Below are 24,273 nucleotides of genomic sequence, written 5' to 3'. Positions count from 1 at the left end.
TATATAGTGCTAAATAAGAAGACCAAACAAAATGATGACTGTGGTGAATGTGTTCTTTTAACATGGAACAAATTATATCTAGCAGACACAAAAATGCCTACTAACCTTACTTACAAATTGTATAGAGAGCTCTAACTTTCCATTTAATGTGCACAGGTCAGAGTCCAGAGTTATGGAAAAAATGAAAGATTTCCAAATAATACAGAATGAAGAGGACAGGAATTCTGAGATGCTCAAAAACATTCTTTTTACAGATCAGATTCTGTAAAGAAAGTTAAACATCTTAGAAAACGAATCTAATAAAGACATCCAGAAAACAATTCCAATACTAAGTATTGTATCCACTTGTATCCACTCTGGAAGAAGTCCTGCTGAGCTTCAGGGATTGGCTAGACCTGGGTCCAATCCAAAGACTAGACATGGATATAAAAGTTGGTCCTCCTTCATACACCTACTGGTGTTGGTCCTACACACCTACTGGTGTGAGAGTTGGGGACTCATAGTCACTTTATAGATGTTGTTTCTTTAAGACTGAGCGGATATTTCTTTTTAATCTATTTATCTATCTAAAATAAAATCTGTACTTAACAAAAAGGCAGGGCATTGATGGAAATGATTTTGATCAATGCTTATTTGAACAGCTCTAACAACAGTATTTTTTCTAAACCAATGGTTTGCAGAGTGGCAATTGAGGCAGACATAGATAGCCCTAATCTAAGCAGGGATAGGGAGGAGAAATCCCCCAAACTGCAGCCTGTGACCTGCAATCCACCACACCAGCCCTGTTGCAGTGGGAAGGATGCACCAGCATGCGGCCAGGGAAGGTGAACCTCTCCCATCTTTTCCTTCTCATCTCCCTCCCTGTCCCTAAATCCAGAAAATCAGGATCTGACCAATTCCAATTTTTCCATTCTTAAAAAATGGGTTATATCACAGTTGCCTGCTGATATCTAAATATTACCTTCTGCAGCACTTTATTAATATAGCAGGAGTCAGATCATCATGATCGGCAGGTTTTAAAATGACCAGAGCAAACTGTTAGGTTAACGACTTTGGTGCTGCTTTGCCTGTTCAGCTCTGCTGGACTAGACCTTGTGGCCACTAGCATGTCTGCTTTGTTTCTCTGCTTGGGGAACTGCTTCTGGTCTTTGTGTAATCATCTGATTCACTGGTGTCTCAGGAGCTGCAGAAAAATGCATTCTCTGTACCTAGGAAGAACCTGTATAAATATTCTCAATAAATAAATAACAGTTGTCATTTTCAAAATATGACAATCTCCAGTTGCCTGTGCTTAAATTGAATGACATGTCATTTATCCTAATAGATGTGAATGCATGTATAGTACATATGAGTGAGTCATCTAATTCTTATTCACCTCAGCCTTGGTCTCAGTTGGGGGCAAGTGCCTCTAACAGGGTTTGGATGGATCAAATCACAAGCAGAAAAATCTTGGTCAATTATAGACACCTAAGGCTAAAAGGGAGGTGTCTTTCTCTCTCTCTCTCTCTCTCTCTCTCTCTTTTTAATCTCCCAGAACACAGAATGTCCCTCCTATCCATAGGCTTACTGAAGGAGCAAGTCAATCTCCAGTCTGTGGAATTTCTGGGAATATCTCTTCCCCCTGTAATTTAACATGACTCAATTCTCCATCCTGATAATACAAGCAGCGAGAAAAGCTCCTAATCCTATTGGCATACCCTCTTGTCAGCACCTCTTTATTTCATTGCTTTAAAGGCTCAACATGTTTTGATTTACAATAAGCACTAAGATAACTGCAGGTGCCCTCTCTAAAAGCAAGGTTAACTCACCTGAGATGAATTCTTTTATTGCAAACAAAAGCAACACATGAGCAGGAAATACAATTAATACAGGTGCTTCCCTGAAACTTAGCAAATGCCATTTGTCTTGAAATGACATAAATCCCCATTATATAAACAGGCCCCAGAGGCTTGATTTGTATTATTTCTGGAGAGGAAGGATTTAAGCAAAAGATAAATGGTATGGTGGTGGTAGGGGGAAAAGAAATTCTTGTTCTTACAAGGTATTTATTTGACAGTAAAAGTACTGTGCTATTTTGTGATTGTATTTAAAATTATGCAAATGCATTAATAGAATGAAAAAAGGCTCACTGTAGATGGGATTTCCAAGTTAACTGATTTTTGCTGATGATAAGCAATATCTTGTGTATTTGTAATACACCACTGAAGCATTTATCCTGACATTTAAAGCTCCAAATGATTTGAGGTTTAGCCATATTAGGGTTGTATCCTTGTGGGTGTGAAGTGTTGTCAGGTGCTGAGCACCTTGGATTGCCACTGCAGCTAAAAGTAGTTTCCTGCCACCTTTTCTGAGAAGCACTTTTCAGGGGCAGATGGGGGAGTGGGAGGGGGTTGGGGGAGAAATCTGGTGCTGGATCTCTGCAGTGTTAGATGCAGTTCTTACTCTTGATCTTGCTGTGGTGGCAGGTCCCTAGACACTGGCTTGTTTTCTGCAGAGATGGCTGCTGTTTCTGGGGAGCTGGAGCTTGAGCAGGGCATGCTCGGGAGCTGTGGTGAGTCTATGCCAGCTGCTGCAGAGCAAACTGGCCCTTTCTGGAAGGCTGGCTTGTTGCTTTGGCATATGACTTCTTTCTCCATACAGAACTTAAAAGCCATGCCAAAGCAAGTGGGTCTCACATGAAGTATCTTCAGTAATTGTTCCATTGTGAGGACCTGGAGAATAGAGTACCTCCCGGACAAAAGGTAATGTAGTTATTGTGTTTGTAGCTGGCACCATGCTACTATATTCATGGGCATGCTAAAAATGCATAGACAAGGAACCACATGGTGGGGGTTATAGCCCAGCAGATGAGGTATACTGTAAAAATACTCTAGTTGCCTTTCCAGCACTGCTACTGACTTGCTGGGCAATCTGAGAAACCCCACCACTACCTTTTGGTGACTCTTTATGCCTCTCTTTCTTTTTCTATTTTATTTAAGCTAGTCTTTCACTACAGGTAAACTGGGGGTGGGGGCAGTTATTTTAAACCCAGCAGCTATTTCTGTGCTATGGACAACAGTCTATTACAAGATTTTCTGAGAAATATAATACTTTTCTTAAGACTATGTACCTCTGTCTCTCTCTTTTTTTTTCTTTTTTTTTCTCCCTGTTTTAGTGCCATTAACAGTGTGAAGCTTGGTTTATAAAGCAGTAGGAAGGAGGGGTCAGGCTATCATATCTGCTTAAGTCTAAGAAGCAAGTTCAAAATGATATTTGTACTATAATTTTTCTTACCTGTTTTCTTTATAATTCACGCATAACTACTTAAAAATACAATCCAAAATTACCTAAAACCAAAAAAGGAGGAGGAAGAAAAATAAATTGTAACACTTAATAGGATCATCAGACAAACAACTGCAATTATGTTGACAAGAATATTGCACTGTTTTAGATATTCAGCTGTATCATCACCAAATCCTGTATCCAGTCTTTCTTCACCCAAAAGCTATGCTTTGTTGGAGCTCTTAACAACAGAGGCCCTGATTTTTGTAGCCAGTCCTGCTTCATTGGATTTCTGCAGCTTCATGGAAAATATTGACTCTTGGGGAGGTCATAGTAAACCTAAAGGCAATGTACAGAAAGCCAAGTACATTAGCCAGGCCAAAGCTGAAGTATCTAGTTGGGGTGGTTTCTTTTCACTTTCCTATATTCTACTAAGCTGAGAAGTCTCAGCTTCAAGAAGAAAGCTTTGCTATCTCCCTCTACCCCTCACAATTCATTGATTTCATTGCACATCCCAAATGTTCTCCATTGTCCACTGGATCTTTAGGTGTCAGAGAAATGCACAATCAGTCCCTTTCCTCTAAAAGAGCAGAGTTTAGTCAGATAGCTATAGCAACGTTTATCATCTCCAATCTGCAGATGCAACTTGCTCCTGGAGTGACAAGTTGACATGGTTGTATGCTCAATTAAACCTGCTCTTCCTTTTTTTTTTAATAAGCGCTTTAGTCTACTAAATTATGTGCAAGTTTTCTCATGCACTTTGACTAAATGAAGAGGCCAAATTTTGGTTATTTGCAGAGGAAAGACTAACACAGTTTATTTGACAGATATCGAAGTCAAAAATTACTTTAGAGGTTTTTCCAATTTATAGAAAATGTACAGCTTCCCTGGAAAACAACTCTAAAATGTGTGATCTATAAGCGAAGTATAAAAGTCATACTTTCCTGAAGTCTGAAGAACTAGCCATTCTAGTTGATGTCATCTGGAAATAGAGAACCTTTAACAGAATCTAGTCCTGATATTCTGCAGAGCTTATATTGAAAGCTTCACCAACTGCTCAACACTATACTTGGACGGTAGGTCCAGTATTCTTGTTTTAAGATTCTTCTCTTACAGTTAGATCCCCATGAATGGACTCTTTCCTCTGTGTGGAATCTCACTGATGTCATCAAAGGATTTGGGTCTAAAAAATAGAGGTAAGTAATGATTTACCAAAATTACAGTCTGGACAGGCTGATGGGCTTGTGGATATAAATTTTCCTAGGAAAATGGGATGCCTCTATAACAAAAGCTATTTCTATCAAATTTCTTTAGAGTTTTTGCTGTAAGATAAATGAAAGAACATAACACAGGAGAACACAGTTCTCCTGGTACAGCTATCTCTTTCTAGGGTATTCATAACTATTCCTTTAATGAAAGGAAGAGTCAAGCAAACATCTCTGTCCAAAACCTATTTCTAACCCTCTATTAAATGGGGCTTGCTTCCAAGGAATAAAAGGTACATGAGGATCTTTTTTGAAGCCTGAACCATCATTTTCTTAAAGAGTACCTTGCATACACTGGACCTCCCAAGGAGAACTATGGGTTGATGGCCTACCTGCACTTCTCACCACTGCAAATAATGATAGCAATTGCACCTATCATGGGTTGGAGTGTCATCTTGACATGGCTTAGCCTCCAAAACTGAAGGTTCAAACTTTGCTGTTTCATGAAGCCATTTTATTTGCAAAAGGTCTGAGTTTCCTGTAATTCAGGAAGCCACTGTGAGGTACTGGGATCCGAGATGCAAAATTCCGAACTGAAAGGCCAATGCAGGAACAGTACTATTGAACTAAAGCAATTCAGATGTTTTGGCCTTTTCTGTAACACTATTCGTGTTCTCTTCTTCCAACTGTACCTGACATACAAAGAAAAACTGCATTGCTTATTCGCATTTCTTTGGTCTAAATTGAATCTTAATCAGAAGCAGTTGACAGCAGCAAAGAACAAAGAGTGGACTGAACTACAAAGTGATTAAAAATATCCTAAATGATATGCACAGAGCAATAGGAATTGATTAGAGTATCTGAGTATATTGTGCCCTTAAGAGGATGCAAGAGCAACCAGACCTGCAGCATTACAAACAGCTTGGGGCCTGATTCTAACTGGAAGATGTAAATATCACCCTAGTCCAGGGGAATAGAAAGGTTCATAGGTTTGTTTTGTTCTTGTTAGCGAAGCTGATGGGCATGCAGACACCTGTACTCCTGACCTTTCTCACAGGGGGCTGGGCACCAAGGAAGCCTCTCTGGGGCTGTTGCCCATAAATCAGCTGAGGAGCAATGCTGCTTGGCCACAATGAGGATGAGAAGTTTAGGGCTTTATTTGGCAGGCTGAACTGTGCTCAGCCTTGTGTTTGCTTGTGGAGTACACCCTGAAGCTGCTACAGCGTGCTCTGGGCTGAGCTGATTCCTGGCAGTGGCTGCCACATGAAAAATCCTATACCATGAGAAAAGAATAACTGGCACTAGTAGCAGGAAGCAGCAACAGCCATCAGAAATGCAATGGATATTGGGAGCAAGTCAGACCACAGTACCTGATGTGTCTTTTTCACCATTTTCTGGGAAGCAGGGAGTTGTCTTAGGGGTCCTGAAGAAGAGTACCTCATATTCTGCTTTAAGACTATATTTTTTGGCACCTTACATTATCTAAGACAGACTTGCCATCCCTTTTCTAATCCTGGCCACATGTTCCTGTTCCCAGACCTTGCAAGTGGGTAGAGTTTGGCTGGCTCAGGTGCTTGGACCCACTTTCACACAAACATACACAGGCAGCTGAGCCAGCATGAAGGGGTAAGGAGAGACTTGCTGCTGGAGGTAGCGGAAGATGCACTGCTCCCAGTAATGTATGACATCCACCATCTGTGTGAAGACTCAGGAAAAAAACTTGCCAGAGAGAACACTTGGGAGTCCAGCAGGGCACTTCTTCAGTTGTTGTTGGTGTGGTTTGCAGCCACTGGCTTTAAATGATATAAAGATTTTTCTATCTCTTGGTAGGTCTTCCTAGGAAGTAATGTCAAAGCCTCTGGGCCCATAAGTAATGGGAGGAGAGGAAGACTTCCTCCCTGAAAACGTAGCAGCAGAAGAGGTCTCCTGCAGCAGGAAGGCCAGACTTTTCGGTGGGGCCTTGCCAGCAGGTTATGAAGTAAAACACTAGAATGTCACTAATATTTACAAACCTCTGCAATGAATAAGAAGCTGGAAGCAGAGCAACTTAATGCCACAAGTGATAGAAAAGACTTTGTCCCCTAAGCAGAGGAGCACAGGAGTGCTCATAGTTGGCTCCAGTGGAATCTCTCAACCCAGAGTGACGTCTGTTGTGTGGGATCTACCACACAGGATGTTTATATGAATTTTTGAAAAAGGATATATACTTTTATTATTTTTCAGTTGGAGGATTTACACTCAAGATACCCAAATCCTCAGCAAATAATACTGCCTTTAAAGAGCAGAACAACATTTCCAGTATCTGGATACTGAAAGAGGACTGCAAATCCTGAATTTAGGGGAGGGAAAGAGATCAATGTTCTGGATGAAATAGTGAAAGAACAGCAATGAATGAAGAGAGGGAGAGCCAAAGAAAAACAGGGTTGCAGACAAGGCATTTAGCAGATGGGTCTAATGATACAGCTGAGGCATGATATGAAACTTGCCTAACAAATGTTTGTGAAGAACTTATAATGAGAAGCACTATTATGTCAATGTAAAATGCATTTTGTGATCTTCAGATGTGCCTGATTCCCAGCGCGTATTGCTCTCAGTCAAGTCAAAAGGAGTTCTATTGTAAAAGCCTGATACTTTTGAATATCACACCTAATAATCTTTCAAAAGTTACAAGGGAAGCTACTATAAGTCTAGGGTAATGCAAAATCTGCAACACAAATTGACAAAATTAGATATAAATGCTCTACATGCAGATAGACACATACTCATTTGCAAACAAAGAGACAGGTGTTACCAGTTGCTGGTGCTATTGAGCTATTGTGGTAGATTTGGCATTTCTAGCTTATCCTTGCTTGAAAGTCCAATTGTGCTTGCAATTGTTGTTCTTATTATTTAGCAGAGCACAAAAGTAATATTGTTCTGTGTTATTGTACTAACAGATAAGCACATTTCCTTCTCTCTATATACTGTCTTCTCATCTCCTCTTTGCCTCTGTTGATAAAGCAAAAATATATATTAAAAATGTCTGTCCCCTAATTCCTCTAGTTTAAAAATCACTTATTGTGACAGACCTTCTATTCTGCTTTGATTCCTATGCCAACATTGTGTGGTACACTGCATGAGCAGAAAATACAGAGCAATCTCCTGCTGTGGATGTTTCTATAACAGTAAGATTTCCTAAGTGTGCAGAAAGAGCCTCATGGGTTCCTACCTGGCCATTCCTGGTAGGACACAGCTGAGGGATGGGGTGCCCCAGCTATCATCTGACTGCTCGCAGTCAAGTGGGGCCAGGCTGAAGCTATGGGGAAGCACAAACCTTTGCTCTTGCTATTCCTAGCTAGTCTGAAGTATTTCTGCTTGAATGTGGGTAAGGGCTTTTTTCCTGGAAATTAGACGAGTGATGTTTTGAACCTCAAAACCAAATCCACAGAACTACTCTATTGCATGTTCACATTATGCCCTCAGCCATTGCTGGGCAGACACAAAGTTGAATGTGACTGTCCTGCCCCTGTACCTGTGAGCATTCCTAGCACAAGAGAAAAAAATGTGTGGAAATGATCATGAAGAAAGGAAATTCCAGTCATCTCAGTAGTTATCTTGCTCCCTGCAGCCTGCTGAAATGTCTCTGCAGAGCTGGTGCATGCAGTGGGGAAGGACAGGGGGCGGAAGGGGAGACAAATCATGGTGCACCTCACGAGTGCACGGCGACTGCTCCATTTAGGACATACTGCATGTAGGGCATGCCACCTTCACTGGTGGCACAGGCAGCTGTTCTCCTCTTAGAACAGGCGCTTCAGAAACAATGTGAGGTGATCAGTGGCGATGCGGAAAATAACCAAATGAGAGCAGGGCTTCCAGGGTAGCAGTGCTGTAAAGGCATGGGGGAAAAATGATGAGAAAAAGGAAGGGATAGCCCTTCTTCCAGAAGAACCCTGGCCCTGTGTGGATGGAGAATGATTTCCTTATAGACCCCCTGGTTGCACTGGGTTTGCAAAGCAAAGCTCCCTGCTTGCCCTTAAATGTTTTGGGAATTTTGAAGCTGAATGCAATTGTCTTCCCAATAAGCTCTCTTTCACAGATGGGATGCACTCAGAATATAGCCGCTACCAAATTTACAGTGTCTTTGGCAAATATTAGTGGTTAGGCACCAAGATGATAGATATTATATGAAAAAGACTTTTAAGAAGAACAGATAAGTAGAATGTATTCTGAATTCAGAGCATACAGAGAAAGAGAGGAAAGAGGTAGTAGCTAGCTGGCACTATTTTCATAATTACAAGTAAATAGGCTTTTAGCATCAGCAAAGTCCCCATAATCTAATACTAGTAATCTAATCAAGGAGCTTGTGAAAAACAGATTCTATATCCATACGATGATGTGATGACCTATAAAATGATGATAGATGTTCCTAGCGGGCATCTGTAAATAGGAGAGAAAAACAGGTTTGTTGTGTGCACCCCCATCTGAAAATGTAAATAACATGGTTGTATGCCAATCTGTCAGTAGAACTCCTGACTTACAATTTTTTAAATCTGCAAATCAGTTGGCTGGATACATATAAACTAAGAAATCAAAAGATATAAAAAATACAAAGCCTTTAAAGCATTGTTGCTGAAGGGTTATACTAATAGCAACAATCCCTCTCTCACCTATTTTCTGAACAACATCTAATACTAGCAAAAAAACTTTGCACACAGCTAGCAGAGATGGGTTACCTAGCATGTCTGAGGGAAAGTAAGACTGACAGAAATGAAGGACCACCACCTCAGACTTTACCATCTTTCACCAAAAAGGAAGGACACCTTTTGACCTCGTCTTCATAAGATAAATGTGTTTTAATACAATACACTAAATCTATCATTGCTATTACCATGATAAGAGTTGTTTGTGTACACTTTTGTCTCATATAGCAAGTGGTTGTTATACTGCCTTGTGCATTATTCTAAGATCCTAGATACCACGATGATATGTAACTAGGAAATGATTAATGAATTGCCTCCACAGAGATTTCAAAAAATGAAGTAACATATTGAAACAATAATGAAAAATAAATCATAAGATTACAGACTTACTTCAAAGTCAGATAGGGTTCAGATTAGGTAAGGATGAATTTCATCCACTGTAAACCGTATAAGGAAGAATGACAGGGCTTGCTTCTTTTAAGTATGGATGACAAATTTAGAAGTACAGAATATTTCAGTGTTTTGTGTTGAATCTTCTTCATTTATGTCCTTCAGGCACACTCTTCCTATCTTTTGCTTGCTCAAAAAAAAAAAAAAAAAAAAAAAAAAAGGAAACTTTAAGTTTAGGAAGAAATCCCTGCTATCCAGCGCCATGCAATTAGCATACATGAATAAAAAATGAGTTCCTGCTGCTCTGGACTGTTGTTAATCCATATTGATGGTGTAGAAAACATGACATCAACTGTAAAAATCCTTGAGCATTCCTTAAAATATTCAAATGATGTGCCTGGTCCTATATTCATTCTGCATCTCATATTCTCTTTGACTTTGTGGGTGCCTGGAACGTACAAGGAATGCAGGATTAGGGACGTGTACATATGGTATGCTTACCTTGACAGTGAAAGCAGTTTTAGATTCTGCCTGAAAATTTCTGAGGCAAATATTCAGGTCAAAGTAACTAAAAAAAATACACACAAATTTTCTACAGCTGCTGTTCGGGGCCAGATGCCACCATGAGCTGGATGAGGGTCTGTTTTGCTGCTGTTGAAGTGGTATGTGCACACTGTATCATGCAGTGCTAGAAGAGCGTGGACTTAACAACCCCTTGAGCTTCCTCACTAAACCCACACCTGTTTGTTCTTTTAACTTTTTCACAACCTTTATGCAAACTTGTCTTTACTTGATCCCTTGCAAAGGTCAGAGAAAAAAAATCATTAATCTGATACAATCTGCATGCTGACTGAGACACTGAGCAATTCCATATTTTCTGGGAAGTTCTTAAGAATTAGTGCTGAGAAAGTGCCATGGAAACTGCTGAGTAAAAAGACTCTTGGGAACCATCTGAACTGGTGTACATTAGAGCAGCTCTGAGGTTGCTCTTGATTGTAGTCAAAGCCAGAATTAGTGCCTATAGCCCTAAGATTGAAGTAGCATAAGAGGTTGCAATCACTTTTACTTTCCCTATTTCTCATCCTTTTTTGTCCTCTTCTGTGCAGAGAGGAGTAGCCTCTTTCAAACGAACAAACTGTCTCTATCTTAGACTCCATTAAAAATACATATAAAAATAACATAATCATAAGAAGAATCATAAGAAGATGGACCTTTGAGTTCAAATTTATCTGTGAGAAAATATACAGCTGAATATTTTCAGTCTCCAAAGAAATGTACCTATCTCCCTAATGTCAGAATGCCATGGTGTGGGCTGGCTCAGAGGCATTCTTTTAAAGCCCATTTACTTAAATTGTGGTTCACAGATTGTTGACCTTCTCGACTTTAATGACATCTTCTGAACCACCATTATTGATAGGGGAAGCGTGTGAGCCATTTCTCAACCAACAAATAAAGGTTCAAAAGTTTAGAGCACAAGCTAGCCCTTTACTTTTAAGACCAATCTTCTACCCAAAAGTCAAAGCCATTAGTACATTTTAGGATTTACAGGCTGTGAAATGTCATTCTAAAAAGAACATCCATTTTTGAGTTACTAGAGTACAAAAGCTGTCTTATAAAGGTATCACAGTACCATTGATAATAGCTTTGACAAAGACCTTTCAGGTCACCTAGTCCAAACCCTTGTAAGGAATGGTTATACTAACCCTTTGTATTAGCCTTGTTTTGAACACCTTAAAAATGATGCAACTACATGATCAGAGGGTTGGTTCCAGTACCTATTTCCTTTTCCTGTAATCCCCCAAATCTGACTTTTCCTTTCTTTAGCATTAGGCCTCTCGTCTTTTTTATTAACTTTTTATTAACTTTTTAGCAGCAGGATAGAATATTTCTTCCCTGAAATTTCCTAGGATATTTTTTATCCTAGATGAATGAAAGGTCTAGTTTGGATGTCCAGCTGGTGAACTGACAGGTTACTCAACCTTTACAATGTTTTCACTTGCTTATTGTTTTGCCAAAATTAAACTATTTGCACTAGCATTTTTCTGTCTTTATATAATTTCTTTGTGGGAGATTGGGGTGGAACTTAAGCCAAAGGATCCAACAGTTTCCAAAATCAACAATAGGAAGAAACACGATATTAGGATATGTGGGTAGAAATTTTTGGCAGAGGGATCTTAAAATATGGGAGGGACTTCCTTCTGTGGAAGGAAGGTTTCTTTTTCATCTGCAAAGAAACCTATTCAAGTATGGTGGAAAACCTGCAGGGTGAAAGGAGTAGGCTGGGACAAGCAATCTGTCAAGTCATTATGAACCAGGTAACAAAACTGGCATTCTTTGGGCCAAGTAAGAAAATTGGCATTCTTTGGGCCATGAGACCTGACTGGGACAGAGCAGAATGTTATGCCACTTGGCACCAGGAAAAGCTGTGGCTAGTTTCCACTGAGTTTGGTGGGAAACCGGACTGTATCAAGTAACTCCACTGCAGAACAGCAAAAGGAAAATATCAAAGCATTTCAAGGCCAAAAGTAAAATGCATAACTAGGATCTTAATTTTTAATGGATTTTTTTTTTTGTATGTGCGTAGCCTAGTGAATAAAGCATATTGATTGCAAATCCTCATTTGATTATACTTCAGAATAATCAGTTAGCTTTTTTCTATTGTCTCACTTACCAAGCAAGTAAGTCGCATTGATTTCCAGCTGGAATCTTTGAGGAATTAATTTTCTCATGATATTTGCTGTTTCTGCTGCTTCTTATGCATCAGGCCATGAAGTGGAGAAGTGCCAAGTTTATTTCTTAAATAGGAAATTCTATTGAAGAATAGGAAAGAGAATCTGGAGGGCCTCTGAGTAATGGATTAAAAGTTGTCCATACACAGAGCATACGTATGTCTCCACACGTAAGGTCACCTACTAGTTCTTATCTGACAGATCTTGTGCCTTACTTCCTGTTGCCAGCAGGCTGAGGGAGGTGATCCTGCCCTTCTACTCAGCCCTGGGGAGGTCTCGAGTACTGTGTCCAGTTCTAGGCTCCCCAGGACAAGAGAGACATGGAGCTACTGGAGAGAGTCCAGCGTAGGGCTACAGAGATGATCAGAGGGCTGGAGCATCTGCGCTGTGAGGAACAGCTGGGCCTCTTTAGCTTTGAGAAGAGAAGACTGAGGTGGTCTCTTATCAATGTGTACAAGTACCTGAAGGGAGGGTGTCAAGGGGACGGGGACAAACTCTTTTCAGTTGTCCCGTGTGACAGGACAAGGGGCAATGGGCAGAAATTGAAGCACAGGAAGTTCCGCCTGAGCGTGAGGGGGAATTTCTTCCCTGTGAGATTGACAAGAGCACTGGCACAAGTTGCCCAGAGAGGCTGTGGAGTCTCCTTCTCCAGAGATATTCAAAGCCCACCTGGATGCAACCCATGCTGTAGGTGACCCTGCTGAGCAGGGAGGTTGAACTAGATGATCTCCAGAGGTCCCTTCCAACCTTACTGATTCTATGATTCCATGATTCTCCAAGTTCTATCTCATGTATTACCCATAGAAACTGAGGAAGGGAGGCAGGTTTCTTTTGAGTTGCATTTGACTGTCTCCTTGTTGCTACGACAACTCACATAAGTACATCAATACCTATATAATCAAACATTGCAGATCTAGTGACAAAAGATGTCATGTGACTCTTCAGCTCGTGGAGTACGTGCTGGCAATGCTACTTTGCTCCTTCCACTGTAGGAGAAAAATGCATAGGCAGATCACCTTGTTCAAAGCTGCAGAATATTAATATGTGGCAGATGAAATTGCACTGTGGGTTGCTAACATCAAAATGCCTTCATGAGATTTTGTTTTCTACAGTTTCTACACAAACTTTGGATGAAGTATTTGTAAAATGAGTCATTCTTTCATTAAATTACTTGGCCTCTTCACTGAACTATTGTATCCTTATGTCCTCAATCTTATCATCAATTTCTTTCTTTTTTAAAAACATATGTGAAATTGATTGAATTATCTTTTCAAACTCTTACAAAGTTTCTGCCTAAATGAGGTATTGTTATTAAATATTGCATTCTTTGCTTTGTGTGTTTGGCTTCATGAAGCGAAAGCAGAGCCTACCTCTCTATTTCTTGGTATAATGATAGATCAAAGCAACATAGAAGCTATGTCACATAGTGTGTTTTCTCATGGTATATGTTATTCATTTTGTTCTTCTCAGCAGAGCTCTGTCATTCTAACTCATAAGGGAGTGATAATTTCTCCCTCCCTACTAGTGGGTAGGAAATGGTTGTTGTATCAGGCAACGGGTTAGTTTATCACATCCAGCCTTTGTAAGATGAATTTTGTCAGATGTAATAGATGGGGCAGCTACACAGGTATGTACAGATCCTGAGTCTGTCAGATGATTTGTCATGCATGCATGATGCAAAACAGGGAAATGAAAGCTTCTTTAGTTATTACAGGATATCAGCTTCTAATTTTAACCACTCAGCAATATTTCTGAAGGCAAATGATTGCTTTAAAAAGGCCTTTTTCCCCCCTCTCAATCATTCCCAAAGCTATGTATTTTTAACTTGGGACATTCTGGCATGTTCCTGTCCACCAGTATTACTGGATTTCTCACACTTTATGATTCCTACACTGGAAACATTTGCTTCTGTCATTATTTGCAAAATAGAAGTTACAAAAGCGAAATAATTCATGAGCAATCATACCTGTCGTGTAGAAATAAACTATATATTTGTGAACAGAAGAATTCAGAGGGTACAAAAGCTGAAACAAATGAGTTCAAAGGACACTAAAAATAGGCTAGATTTGTGGCTATTTCCATGAGGCCAATAAAAGATTCGGGAGAAGAAGTAGGAGAAATGGGCTTTAAGTGCTGATTTAATTCTTATACGATAGATCTTGTGTCTTGGAAGCAATTTGAGGCAAGGATAGCATGTTACATATGTGTACACAGTCTGAGTACACACTGCGTAGAAGATCTCTGCACATTGTATAAACAATTGTCTGGGCACAACCGTAACGCAGCTGACCACACTAATACTCATTATTAATGAAAAGCAGTAATATCTCCTCTGACTTCATCAAGGAGAGACAGGAGAGGGAGAGAAAAGGAATGGAGGTGGAAGATGTCATCTTTTCACCAAATACTGCAAAAGTACCAAATTAGCTACACTGATTTGGCTCCCAGTTTTCACCGACCTATTATGTTTGGGAAAATTTGCATAATGTTGGTCTATAAAACTGCAAAATGGGCAGTTTTGTCTCTTCTGTTGTCCATCAATGCCACTAGAAGAAAAACAATTTAACTGTAGGGACATTGAGTGCCTAGCCATTCAAAAGGTGGGGAGAAGGCTTAGGCTTTCCAGATTTTGGTCCAGAATTTGAACCGGCGTTAGAATCATGCAGTTCTCCCTCGGAGAAATTCTTAATGAATTTATTTGAAGAAAAAATGTCAAAAACCTCAATTTGAAAACATGGATAATTGTTAGGATAGATCCATCAGATGATTTAATCCTGTATGTTTTTTACCTTCCCACTCACTACCTTTGGTGTGATGTAACCATGTGTAAGGAAGGTTGGGTGTCTCCTAACAATTATCTGGAAAGCCAGCCCAATGAGTAGGGAGCTGCTCATGGCAGGTGAGTGACAGCTCTGCAGAGGGCTGTGCTTGACACGTTGACCCTTTCCAGGGTGTAATTGTCAGACTCCAGTCAGCAGGGAAATTCTGCAGAGTTGCTGGGACTACTGCTGAAGTTCATGGTAAACTGGGCTCTGTCTTTGCTCCCACAGTGCATAATCAGGAAGCTGAGAGGTAGATTCTGCCTATTACTAAAAGACTTTTTACTGTGAACTACAGAAATGTGTTCCTTTCCAATGACTGTCCCAGCAACAGGGATATATAGATGATGACCCCAATTCATGTCCAGGAGAGGCAAAGGTATTCCCACCTCATTCTTTTCTGCCTGGCAAGATACACCTGGAAAGATACACTTTGAACACCTCAAACAGAACAGGCCTGAGCTTGGCTCCTTCTCTTGATGGAATAGCATTCAATCCATTTTATGACTGAATTAAATAGAGCAATAGCCCTTCCTCTTCTGGACTGTTTTTTACATGGGCCTTATCCTGTGAATATGTTGCGGTCAGTGTCACAGAGCATCAGTTGGGTTACACCCTCAAAGGACATAGGCAGAGGGAAAACTGAATTCTGTCTTGAGCAGGGGATACGTGCCAAGGGACCTGAGCTGAGATGGGAACAACAAGGTTCATGTGGTTGATTACAGCTTGTATAAGTTAGGCGTTTGAGGTAACTTCTGTTGGGGATCCCTCTGCAGAAGTGGAGACAAATGGGAGAAATCATCCTCTAGATGCCCATTTTTTTTCCACTACTGACATTGCTTGGACAACCTGCCTAGACTATATGTGACTTCTATCTACTTTCATACAGCTAAAATTAAACAAAATGGATCCTGTTCTGGGTACCTGAAAATAAAAGTCAAGCAGGGAGTTGTTCCTCACCTATTTCTGGAGTTAGGCAGCCCCTGGAGATGGGCCTTCAGGTTCACAGGCCTTGCTTTAAGTGACCCTGTCAGGACTAACTATTGTTTTAAGCAAGACTGTTGGTGCGTCCACTTCCTGATGGGAGGTCAGGAAAAATAGATAAATCAAAGCAAATGCTGAAAAATTGGCCCACTGCATTTTAAAATAGAAAACAGCACGTGGACTGCAGTGCTAAGGCATGTGCAATTCAAGTTAAGGATGCCAAGATAAGCTTAGCATTTTCCTGTTACCAGTATCTACATCACCTTTGACATTGCTTGACAAAAACATGCTTTATAAAACAGGCACGTTCCTTCTCCACAGCTCATAGAGATACAGAAACTGAAATCATATTTTATGAATGGAAAATGAAATTAGCCTGAAATTACAGTGATAAATGTAGCTTTAGAAAATCTTAATTCACTTCAGTTGAGTGATTAACTTCTGCCACTCCACAGTGCTCAGTTACTGCAAAGTCATTTGGTGACATTAAACAATTAAACTTTAGACCTGGGAATAATTTTGCAAATCTTTATAGAACCATAAAGTTCATTATTGTTTTATATGCTTTCGATGAAAAATGGTGCGTAACTCCAGCTGTTTACTCTAGCATAAAGCCAGCCTCTGGATAGAAAATGATAAGGTCTGGGCAAACTACCAATTCTCCATCAGCCCGGCTCTCCCAAATGGCTATTCTCTGCAGAGCAGAGAGTTTCTTTGTTTCTCCCAGTGAAAAGTTCCTGGAAAACAGTTGCTGCGGTATTAGTCTGATCAGAAGGATATCTGCAGCCGATGGTGGCCAGAAACGATCCTCACAGCGAGCACGTGCTGCAGGGCCAGCTCCTCCACAGGCCCGGGTCAGCCAGCTGCCTGGTGCTTTAAAGGTTGCAAAACACTCGCATGAAATTCAAAGCACTTGAAATGTAGGTATTTTAAGTTTTCTTCACAATATTCAGACTGGTTCCTTTCTTTGTGTCGTTACTCCACCACCACAGGAACATTTTCACTGTAAATAGGCCTATTTCGGGGGGGGGGGGGAACTGGGGCCCTTTTCAAGGAAAATTGTTGTTTTACTGAAAACACATGTGAAATGTCATGATTTCTCATTTTTTCGTGACCAAATTGCCATTTTGTGTGACATGCAACAAAACCATAACATATGTATGGGTGTGAAAATGGGTCGTAACACAGTAGAAAAACGCAGTGAGTGTTCACAGCGATTTCTCAAGACCCTGCTTTTAATAGAGGCGCCCTTGTAATAGAGGAGCTTTAATACAGATTAAACTAACATGCAATATGTATTTGATTTCTGTAACATACTTGCTGACAGTTAAGGCAGTTAATCAGCGTAAATGATATTTGTATTTACTTTCCGGCTGTTCTGCTGTGTGGTCACGGCCTCTGTCCGAGCAACAGGCTGAGGGAGCAACCATGGCAGCAGGCCACCATGTCCCCACGGATCATGGGTGGGTTTTAAGAGCGTTTGGAGCCTTTCTGCCTCCCAGCTGCCACCTGCTTTGGGGGCGGCTGGGGGGCCATTGGCCCTCAGAGGCAGCTGGGGGGCCATTGGTGGGGCTGGGGGTGGCTGGGGAGCCATTAGCCCTCTGAGGCAGTTGGGGAGCCGTTAGCCCTTGGAGGTGGCTGAGGAGCCATTAGCTCTCTGAGGCAGTTGGGGAGCCGTTTTAGCCCTTGGAGGTGGCTGAGGAGCCGTTAGCCCTCTGAGGCAGTTGGGGAGCCGTTAGCCCTCGGGGGCAGCTGGGGAGCCATTGGCGGGGCCTGGGGGCAGGGCGGGTGCAGCCATGCACGGGGGCAGGGTGGTGCCCAGGGCTCCAGGCCCTGAGGCCCTGCCGCCATCACCGCTGCAGGCTCTGGCGAGGAGGCCAGCCCCCGCTGGGCCTCAGGAACTAATTTTTGAAGCCTGGAAACCAATTTTCAAGCACAAGCTTATTGTTTTCACATCCGACTTACAAACATTACTTATAATAAGCTACAAGGCTCCAGAGGTGATAGCAGTGTGGCAGCAAATCGCTGCATGACAATACTACTTACTGTAGCAAGAAACAGCTTTCTCTGTGACCACATTTCTAATTGGGCTGTAAGAAATAGCATTAGGGCAGTGGCGTATAAGTAAGAATCATATTTGTATGGGGCTCATGGCTTGCTGTGGCTCATCCAGATACCGCTTTACAACTTCAGTCATCAAATCAGCAGAACCACAACAGGCTCTGCTACAAGCCAAAGGGGAAAGTGCCATTGTAAAACTGAATACAGCTGCTTCTATAATAGAACTAATTGCATATTGCATCGTAGAGCTAAATTAGTAGTGAAAACAGTTATAAAACCAACAGACAGTGAAACATGACTCACCGAGGAATTGCAGCCAGTTAGGCGAAATCTCATTGGCCCCAGTTCAACAGCCCACACCTGCATTTTCTGAATAGTAAATATATAATAAGGCATAATTACTAGAAAAATACGCAGCACTCCAAATGTGACAACACGCTACTTGTTTATTGGGATAGTGAATAGTATTTAATAAGTTTGACCCGAAGTACTTCTGAGCCACCTGGGGTCACAGCACAGAGTGGAGACGGATGGCGCAATCCTGAAACGTTTAATCCATGAGAGGTTATCTATAATGTCACTGATGGCTCCTTCAAATTGACATGCTAAAGTGATACAAACCTCCCCATGCTACTAAATCAAAGGAGAGTAAATAGGAAGAAAGCATAAACAATAATCACTGTAAAAAAAAATCAGATATTTATAGCCTAGCTTAAATATTCAAGCTGCAATGACTTGGGATGTCTCAGCTGACTTTACTCACAGTAATAGCTCCCTCAATAAAAAACAGATGTAGAAAGCAAACTTCATCTGTTCCCACTGCTCACGGTCCCTTTCTCTCCTCTTTTTCTGGAAACTTTTGTAACTGCATTGCCCATGAGTTCCTGGGAGAGATAGGCTTGAGAGGTGGAAATAGGACACACATTTCAGATTTTGCAGGTGTGGGGTTTGGTTTCTCAGCTGCAGACCTCAGACCTGGTGCTGCCTGCCAGGGCCAAACAGGCACCCCTAATGCCAAACCCCCTGCTCCAGCTGTGAGTGGCAATTCTCTGGGCCCAGCTATTATTTCCAATTAGAATAAGGATATTGATGTGCTTGGACTCAGTCCTCCCTTTCTTCTTTAAAATTCCTTTCTCCTCTTTTTGCAAGGACTAGCTGGAAAATCTTTGCTTTTCCCACACCTTTATCAGCTCAAATGTGCTGCAATATTCTCACTGCTGCTTTCAGAGATAATTTGTATGCTTGTCTCTGGGCATGATCAAGGGAACGGCTCTAGAGTAGGCATGTTAACATTTCCCGCTTCACCTCAAGAAGAGCAGCTTTCATTGACCAAGAAATTCAGACATCTAAATTCATTTAGCATTTCCACTAGTTGTTCTGCAGATAATTTACTGAAATAATTTCTCTCCTACAGCTAAGCTCTCACAGGCACTGAGGTGTCTGCCTGGAGTCACTTCAAACACTTGAAGAGCCTGACTGAACTCAAGTAATTTGATGGCTCAGGTCAGAGAGCTGAGAAGCTTGCAGGACTGACCTTGCAAGAAGAGGAAAAATTGATTTGGGTGTCTTGAAGAAACTGCTCTATCTATTTGAGCAGTCTGATATGGCATCACAGTCTCAGAAAAAAACTATATTAATCTATATTCACTCCCAGGAGCACTCTCCTTTGAAACTGCTGTTTGAGCAGTGAAAAATCCTTGCAGTTCCAAGACTAATCCATTTAGTACAAAGGAAGAGAGGCTTTATCTGTGCTTCTAGGGTGGCATGTGCTACACCTGAAACAGCTGGCTGTTATTACAAGGGTTAATATAGTAATCCCATGTCACCATGATCTGGGTTTCAATATAAACTATTCTCTGTGCAACTCCTTGCTTTACCTATTCTGTTCTAGGTTTTGGATCCTCATAATGCTTATCACATTAATTTTGGAGAACTTCAGGAAGAGGTAAAGCATAGGCAAAGCATTATTATATATCAGGGCTTTCCAGGCATCTTCTCTTGTGCTATCCAGGAATTTTGTCTTGGCAGATTTTTATAATCTTCTGTGTTAATCAGATATTTCCAGACATCTGGGAGTGCTATCGAACCGGCAGCCATGACGAATCAGATTTAGAGTGCAAGCACTGAACTAGTAATCTGGAAATGCCATGGAGAGGTAAGGCAGATCTGTTCCCATGCTACATAAAGCCACTGGCTGAAACAATGGGAGTGTATTACTGACGCTACAAAGGCCAGGATTTCACCCTGTATTTTGATAGAACATTTTAAGAAGGAAGATTTTGGCCATGACAATGCATTTTTTGGGATGCCTGAGTGTACAAGCTCTTTACTTCTGGAAATCCAAATTCAAATTGATGTTGTGGGAGTATAGATCTTGTTCTGATCCCACCATCATACATTTTGTTTTAATTTCCATGGATGCAATTTTGGGGACATATTGTCTGCACTGGAGAGGTCAGACCAGAGAATGAAGAGATGCTATAGTTCAAGACTGAAAGACATTAGCAGTTCTGTGTAGAGAATTGCTTGAACTAAATTTTATGCTAGCAAGTAGCAGAAGTCTAGTTAAAAACAAGAATTCTCTAGAAGCCATTATTAGAAACAAGAATTCTCCTAGCTCTGAATTAAAGCTTAACTAGTAGGGCAGAAGGAGGGAAATAAAAGAGCAGGTATCATGCTCTGAGTTCTCCCTTGGTTTGTAACACTGAGAAATAACTAAAACATAAGTGTAGAGCAACTGGGAGTCTAAGTCCAACTCAGATTGGACTGGTGTGTTACAGGGGAGACTGCAAAATTTAAAACATTTGTCCTATTGTTTGTACTTAATTTGCATGTGTTAAACATTAATATTTTCTTGTACTGATTTTTTTCTTCTGCTATGCATGCATGTGTATGTGGTGGGGTATGCTTGCAGATATGTAAAGCCACTATTTATGGAAAGCTTTTAAGACCTTAAGTGTAAAATATTCATCAAGCAAGTATTTTTGCGAAGCTTTGGAAGATACTGACAAAGTCTTGTTATCAGCTTCTTGTTGGCAAGCTAGTGGTATTGCTTAAAACCCAGTGCCAGCCAGTGCTAACAAACAACCTTTTATTCCTGCTCCACACCAGTTCCTCAGTGCTGAATATTTCTACTCATATGGCAATATTCTAGCAAGCTGTTGAGTTTTACTTCAGTGTAACTTTAAGGACCAAAGAACTGCTCTTTTTCAAAATTTCAGAGGAATGGAATAAATTCAAGTTAAGTAACTATGATTATTCTAGGCAAAGATTTCCTTCATTTAATCTTCCCATAACCAAAAAATGCAGCAGCATTACCACTCATTTAAGAAAACTAATGAGTTTCCAAGGGAAATTAGAGAATGAGTCCTAAAGTATTTGGATTAGAGAATCTAATTCTGCAACTTCTTTGCCTATGAGGCAAAGAGCAGGATGGATGAGAGCCACATGCTATGCGATTTCTCAGCCTGGCAGATTTATTTTTCAGTCTCTCTCTCTGGCTAGAGTCTCTGTTTCACTCTCAGCACCCTTCTTACTCCGAAGATGTTTTCTTTTTAATATCCCCAGTGTACCAGTAAAATCAGACCCAAATTTAAACTTTTGTGGAGGTCTGACCTTGGGAAATGAAAGGCATGGGAGAAGGTTTTCTTCTGTGTTGAAGAACTGGCCTTACTTCCTCTTCTATAAAAGTGAGTTCAATATCAGATAATAACACATCCCGCAGAGATAAAGTTCCAGCCCAAACAGACAAGCAGACAAGAAGGTTCTTGTGGTTAAGCTGCTAGACTAGGACTCGGAGATCTGGGTTTAATTTATAGCCGTACCTTGGACTTCCTGGGAGTTATTTACTGTTTTATCTGCTATATACAGAGTCTCTCCACTGATTTGGATGTGCAGTGACTAGCTCTGCCTCATTTCCCAAATTATCAAGTAATACCAATCCCCCATTTCTCAGCTCCTGTCACCTCATCTATTCAAACCATAAGAAGTTTGAGAAATAATGTTTCTGGCAGAAATAACAAAACAGCCACCGCAGAATTTTGTTTGTGAGGGGACCTGGAAGGCTCAGACCTGCTGGTTTTTCTTTTAGAGATATTTCATCACTCCTGCCTTGTGGCCGACGTGTGGGGTCTGGGAAGGGTGACAATGGGGAGGCAGTGACTACAGCGAATGTTGTCCCAACTGCCGAGGCACGCTGCTCACAGAAAGCACTGATAAAATCATTTCAGAGAGATGATCAGATTCCCAGAAATGCAAATCTGTTCACAGACATTTTCCAGACTGGAGAACATGGCAACATTCTTTAATAAATTGTTTCTCCAAATAATTCGCCCAGCTCCTGCATGCGTGCATGTGTATCTGACATTGCCAGGAAGGTCTCCTGTAGGAATATCTTAGGCTGCGTCTAAAAGCTCTGAAATATAATGGGGAAAGAAATTCTGGAAACCAGGATAAAACCAGAAATGGATGCAAATACAATTAGAATGTATGGTTTGCCGTCTGTATCTTTAATAAATGTTTGTCTGCAATGAAATACAATTAACGTGTAAGATAATGCAGTTTACCTCATTTAGCTCTTCACTGGGTTTATAAACAAATTCTGTCAGTTAACTGTCCTTGTTAAGCAGATGCATTCACCATACACAAGCTAAAACACACCGCAGACCGCAAGCTGGAACAGGTGCAGAGATTATAATGGGATGATGAATTTGTCGATTTACCAGCTCTAGATGTTGACAACAATGAATGTGTTTTATTTAAAGCACTCCATACTGAAAAGCACTTTTTTCCCCTTAATTTGGGTCTTAATTAAGGTGAGAGGAAACAGAGTAACAAAACTCTATAATACATATTAACATCTAATTTTATATGCTGGTGCAGAAAGTGTCTGCAATGCATTTCAGATAAATTCCATGTTGTAGCTAAGAAAGGCATAGTGTGGTTTGGGGAATCATGGTGCTTCTAATATTGCAGTCTGAAAATTCAAGTAGCCACCCGAGAAAGCGAATCTGGAACTTATCATTCCCCCTCATTAACCTCTGTGGGCATCATTGCAGGAAGCATCCATGTCAAGCCAAATATGCCATTGCTCTAGAAATGGTGGGATTACTGGTGAAAAACATAAGCAGAGCTTCCAATTCCTCTAATAAGGCCCCATGAAAAAGAAACTATGGAAGAGAGGAACCATGTAGAGAGTGTTGCTAAAGGAAGAGTTTGGAGGTAGCACAAGACAAACTCTTCAGAGCATTGAGTGCTTATGTTAATATTTTCTTCACATTTTAGTTGCTGCTGGTTTGTTCTTACCTGTATTGCCATGGAGCCTGATTTCTACAGGCAGTCCATGGCCTAAGGAGACACATAGGCACCTTTCCAGTTCAGAGACACCAGAAAAAGTAACAACTATAAGCTAAATACTCATTTGCATTTGTATTCGCACTTACCTTAGTAGCTTGAAGCCTAGGCTATAGTGCCCGAATCCCCAACAAGGATTAATGCTGCATGCTCAGCCTTGAGGGATGGTTCCTGCCCTGAGCATCTCACAGTCTAATGAGACAAGGCAGAAAAAGGGCTGGAGAACAGAAGGATTAACATCACTGTTTTATAGAGTGAAACAGACCCAAGGGGCTCCTAGTTAAACCATCAAAGGAGGAAGGGGCACAGGAGGCTGGGGAGAGACTTGGCCAAGCACAAGCCCAGGGTGATCTTCACTCCCTGCCTTAGTGCTATGCATTTCCCACAGCCATGTCTCTGTGGGGCTGGCCGCACGCTACCTTTCTGGCTGCAGGTCGCTGAGGTCCCTGAGCCCTGTCATCTGCGCTGCGGCCTGGCTACGCTCAGCTGCGGTAACACTATGCTTCATCTCCAAGCCAAGGCATAAAATAAGACCACAGCTGCTGCTCCCCCTCAGTTTCTCCTCAGTTCCAGCCCTCTTTTGGCCAGGAAACCCATGGTAAGGGAATTAAAGCCTCTAAGTGTGTGCCTGGTGCTTTCCCCGCAATGTTATCTCTCTCTAACAGACGATTCTCTTCTTCGAACCCAATGTCTTTGCTTCATGAGTGTTAGCTGAGACTGGAGCATATTAATTGCTGTTAATTATGTCATCAGTCTCTATGATTTCACTTAGTTCTCCAAGAACAATTAAGTT

The sequence above is a fragment of the Rhea pennata genome, chromosome 2, assembly GCF_028389875.1.
Source record: "Rhea pennata isolate bPtePen1 chromosome 2, bPtePen1.pri, whole genome shotgun sequence".
Lineage (NCBI taxonomy): Eukaryota > Metazoa > Chordata > Aves > Rheiformes > Rheidae > Rhea > Rhea pennata.
The sequence above is the reverse complement of the archived record's forward strand: the minus strand, read 5'-3'. Positions refer to the sequence as shown.